A 6,000-nucleotide genomic window follows, 5' to 3' on the forward strand; every position below is an offset into this window, starting at 1 on the left:
TAAATGTTTGTGTTAATATGCGTCGAAAGTTAAAATTGCTGCCTCCACCTATTGATGTCTGTGTCAACAAGTCATTGCTTGATGAGATATATCCTCTTGCATGTGTTTCTCCCCTTCCTCAAATCTGTTATGTGTTAGGCAATTGTTTGTTTAGATATAGAAACCCCATATGAAACAATGTCAGTCCAATGAGTAGGATGATTATTTTGTATCAGAGTACCCCTGTCATATGTGGCGGTGTTCTAAGTCATGAGGTATAATGTTTGTGTTAATTAACTTGTAAAATTCATTGTGATTATTGTCATATCGAGTATCTATTTAATTTTTAGGTATATTGTTTGTGTTAACATGCGTCTTAATTTGCCCAAATATATTTAATTTTTAACTATTTCTAAATTATAATTTTGTTGTAGGGCTATGATAATACAATTTGGAATTTTGTCCAATTTGTGTTATTTTCGAGATTTAATTGATAAGTGAATAATATTGGATGAAAGACACTTAGAAGCCCTTAAGACGATACTTTTTCACAACTTTCTCAAGATACCCACATCCTTGAGCAATGAGCAAATAGCAATTGATTGCTTGATTCAAAATTTTAATTCCGATAAATGCCCATTCATGATTAGGAATAAAAATTGTGTGTTTGGTATAGATGATATTCACCGAATTACCGGTTTGCCAAAGGAGGGAATTCCAATAAAAATGAGTGGGACAGCATCTAATACAATCTACACCTATTTGTAAAGAATTATAAGACACTCAAGGAGAAGAAGAGTAGTAGCTCTAAAGGCAAGAAGAAAGCTGATGATGAAAAGAAGACGGTGATTTGGGGGAAGCGTGATAGAATGGCCGAGATGATTGTAGATATGAATAATGAAGACCCTATAATATGTGTGAAACTTATTGTGGCTTTCATTATCTGCTTCATATTATGCCTGCGGACATGTAAGATATGTCCCTTGTGGGCGTTTATATATGCAGAGCAGTTATCAACTTTGAAGAAATATAATTGGTGTCATGCGGTGTTTACTTTTCTTTGCAAAGAGATGAATAAAGCAAAGAAGTCTCTTAGTATGAGGGGATTAGATCAGCGCTCAAATGCTCAGTACATGGGTTGTTTTTCCTCCATTTTACTAGGGAGTTACATGAACATTATTTTGTATATCTTTTAAATTTGATAATGATTATTGTTTATGCACATGCTAATGTATAGTTTCTTTTTTGTAGGTTTGGTTTTATGAAAAAGTCAGGGGATTAGAGTATACTTCAGATATTGAAATGTTATCGCCGCTCTTTTGTGTGAAGAATACTGAAAAGTGGAGGAGGACTACTATGAATAAATTATATAGAGATCTGAAGTTTCTTACTGATAATGGCCAAGAGAATACTCCTCTTATTCATAGGGCATCACCAAGAGTATTTGTACATTATCTTTGCTCTAATAGTTCATTATTTTATGTCTCATTTTTAGTATCTATGTCTACAATTGTTATCGAATAAGTACTAATACTTGTAATTTTTGTCTTATAGGAATCAAGGAAAGCTGAATTAATTACCTTAATTGTGGAGAAGATGTACGAGTTGAATGAGCTCACTACAGAATTACGAGAATTAGAAGAGCGTAGTGCTAGATGCAAAAATAAAAACAAGGAGAAAGATGATGACAGAAATGTAAATGAAGAAAATAAAAGCAAATAGGATATGTAAGCTAATGAATATGTGAATTTGGAAGAAACTGGGGAAGCCGATATTGATGATGATTTTGTGATGAGCCCAAGAGACATGAAAATTTTAGAAGATGCTTGGTGAGTTTAGTTTTTTCAATTCTCTTATAATTTTACGTTTTATACTTTTCATATAATTCTTGTGTAACTCTTTGTTAATTATATGCATTTCAACTCTATAGAGATGTTTCTCAAAAATAGGAAGGTTGTAATGAGAATAAGAGAGAAACCCCATCTATCAAATGAGCTGTCAGAAAGAGGAAGAGGAAAGATAGACCCTCTGTTACTTCACCTTATATGCGTCTAGATCAACCAAAGGAAGGCACAAATAAGAAACGTATCATCCAGATATTGGATAGTCCTGAGGGGAAAAAAGTGCAAAAATGAAGAAGGCTTCATACCTGCATCTCTCGACTATCCAGGTAAGGCATTGATCTATAATTATGAGGACAAATTAATTGAAGACTTTCTATAATAAAAAATGACCAGGTAATTGTCATTGACTTATTCTAATAACAATCTTTGAGTTTACTTAATTTTAGTCTTAATTTTCTTACCATATACTTGCATATAGTGATACGTTCATTTGGAAGTGTCATGCCTCACTTTCCAAAATACCCAGGAATCGGGACGCGAACAAACCCACGACGTATTAGACTAAGGAGAAATAAATACTAGACTATTTCTACTCAATCTAATACGCTAAGCGTCAAATATAAAGTGCGAAGTCACAGGTCCCCGGTCATAATTAGAGAATATAATAAACAACTCAGAATAGAAAAGAACCATATCACAAATAGTATATCATCGGAGACACAAAATTTGGGTCAAACATGCCCCTATTACAAAACAGACCAACTAAAGAAACATGAAAATACATAGTCCAACAGAAATAAAAAGAAAGTACTACAAAAATAAACTAAGTCTATCAAATGACTAAAATAGTAATTAAGCTTCGACTTTTTCTTTAGCCATGTCCGCAAAACACTCCTGCTGAGAATACTCGGAGTATGGCGTGTCTCCAAACTAGACCTGTCCGTCCTCTAAGTCTGATATACAACCTGAGAGAATATGAGTATGTCAGCATGTATGGCACACGACAAGATCTCACAAGAGAGAATAGAAACGGTCGAACGACCAATGCAAGAATAGTAATAATAATAATAATAATAGAAGCATGGTATTAAAATTCTAATAATTTAAATACAATCCACCACTAGAATATAATAATCAGAAGAATCCAAAAATCAACTGGGTAACGAGGTCATGCAGCTAGCCATCCTATAATAGATCACTAGTCCACATCTCATAAGGATCTATAATCATCCAAATAACAAGGTCATACCACTAGATGGAATTAATACTTAAAATTCTACAACTCAAGACGTCGTACATCGAGCGAAATAATCCAAATAAGGAAACCCTAATGTATATATCATATGTCTTAAATTATAGATAATTAAATACTAAGTATGAAAAAAATATAACAAGTTCGTATCTCACAAGAATCCATAATCATCCAAGTAACGGGGTCATGTAACAAGCCATCCTATAACAGGTCACTAGTACATATCTCGCATAGAGTCAATGTTCATATTCTCGGATAACTGACTGTTCACAAATCCTCTACATGCACCCAATACTGCTACACGAATCGGTCAGAGGACTACACACAATCTGATTTTGCCCTGGTCCGACTCAAGCAAAACTCGTGTGACTACACAAATTCACTGACCAAAGTGACTACACGAATTCACTTTAGCCCAACAAACAAACCCAGTGACTACACGAATTCACTAGTGCGAGCCTGGAAGATACATCAACAGCCACATCCGATCACATGAACCAAGACTTTCCCATTCTCACTCTTCTTGTTTTTCTAAGTCAACAAACATAACTTACACTAGATCTCTGGTCCTCCTCCTAAATTTAGTCAACGTACACACACATGTCACTAAGTCTTGTTCATGACGCGCAAAGCCACTAAGTCATGAACTACTAATGGTTCTTAATCATAACAAGAAAATAGTAAATAAATACAATCAATCCTGTGCAATGATATTATGGCATGTCAAATAATTAAATCTAAGAATCATAAATCATAAAATTATTCTAAAATAATCTTCTAAATAATAAGTTTATTTACGTAAAATAATCCTTTTTGTAAAATAATTTCTTTTAATTTATTATAATTATTCTAAAAATACTATTTATCATACTTTTATTATTTATTATTATTCATCAATAAACCCACGTAAATTATCACAATATATACATTACAACATAATCATATCACAGTCTAATATATGCATATAATTTACAATAAATCTAAAATTGTAAAGAATGACAATTAAAAATTGGGATTTTGCATATACTTAATTCACGACAAAATCTAAGAATTATAATGAATAAATAATCAAGGAATAAGGATCTTGCCTCGAGGTTTTTGTCGAATGAATCGATGTTGTTGTGCAAGGCTATGGGTTTGCGGACGAGGCATCCGTGATGGTTGAAGGACTGTCGGAGTTGAATAGTAGAGAGGAGACAATGACGAGCGATAGAGGGCGAGGAAGGGGTTGCTGGAGGAGCTGAGATGATGAACGTCGCCGTTGCAACCTTGTCGCTCTGAGGGGCTCAACGGGCTAGCATCGGTGCCGTCAGATCTGCTGGAGGGGGGAGGAGCTCACCGACGTCAGCGTTGGCGCGCTTCGACGCGGGGCCGTGAAGGTAGCGTCGATCGTGACTGTGGCTCGTAGGGGCTGAGCGCGGACCGAGCATGCGTATTGTGAGGGCCGATGAGAGGAGGATAGGAGTCCTTGTCGCTCAGCTGCGACATGGACGCGTCAAAGGAGGCACGCTGGCGTGTGGTTCGGCTGATCATAGAGGAGGATTCGCGGGAGGGGGGTGGGGGCAGCGGTTCAGGAGGACTGCAGCGAAGGGCGGAGTAGGGGAGCTGGAAAGGATGTTGGCCACGTGGGGATTAGGGGGGTAGCGGTGGAGGAGCCATTCATCTGAGCGCCGTGTTGTTACATTGAACGGTGACTTGGAAGGAGACGAGGGAGAGAGATGAGGAGAAGGGGGCTGACGCGACGGAGGAGGCGATGTTGGCCTTCTTGTTTTGATGATGATTTAACAAACAATTTACATCTAATATTGTTTGTCTAGTGTTTGTGTTTTATTATTTATTGTAGACAAATAATAAGTTGGAGGATGGATGGATTACGCCATAACGATCATATCAAATGGAGATTGGCGGAATAGTGGGTGAAGCCTATGCAATTCAAGTTGAAGATCTAAGTTCTAGCTTCATCCGCAATGTGTACCAAGTTAAGCTTATTAAAGATCAAGATCAAGCTTGGGTAACATTAGTTTAGGTTTATATTATGTGTGTTGGTACTTTAAGCTCAATCATATATACACACACATTATATTGGTTTCATTGCATATATATAGTTATATATATATACAACACAAGTTTTGGTTTTCATATATATATATATATATACACACACACAATTTAGTTTTGGTCTCCATGTATATATAGTTTCATATATACATATATGTTTGGTTTCTATGTATATATATAGTTATATAAACATACATAGTTTGAGTTTTCATGTTCATAAATATGAAATCACATATTTCATATTTATTATTGTGTTTTAGAAAATATTGCATAGAATATGCATATTTGTGAAAATATTGTGTTTCTAGTTTATAGACTTCATAACAATAGTTTACATCTTTCTTTAAGTCTACAAAATCATTTTGTAAAGTTTCAAAACATGGTTTAGCCAAAATGTCAAAATTCATATGTTTACATTTTCATGTTTTGGACTATTTTACAAAATGATGATATTTTACATTTGGGGAGTCTTTTTTAAAAACCAGCTTTTGTAACATGTTTATTTTAATGTTTACAATCATTTTCCAAAGTTTTATATTTTTTGGAATTTATTTGATATTTTTAAACCCAGTTTAAAGTTGAGTTTTTCTGTGCACTTCAGGTCTGTGCATGTTTAATCGACTCATTAGTCGACTCATGAGTCGACTCATAAGTCGACTCACGAAGTGCAGCGCAGTTATGATTTTTCTTCTGCTGAGTCGACTCATATAAGCCGACTCATTAGTCGACTCATAAGTCGACTCATAAGTCGACTTATGAAAGAGCCGTTGCACAGTAACAGCTAGTTTCCAGTAGTGTTTTCTGGGGGCTTTTTTGATCTTTTTCTTGGGATTTTTGCTGAAGTTTTGGGTTCCTATAAATACCCCA

The sequence above is a fragment of the Asparagus officinalis genome, chromosome 1 (genome assembly GCF_001876935.1).
Source record: "Asparagus officinalis chromosome 1, Aspof.V1, whole genome shotgun sequence".
Lineage (NCBI taxonomy): Eukaryota > Viridiplantae > Streptophyta > Magnoliopsida > Asparagales > Asparagaceae > Asparagus > Asparagus officinalis.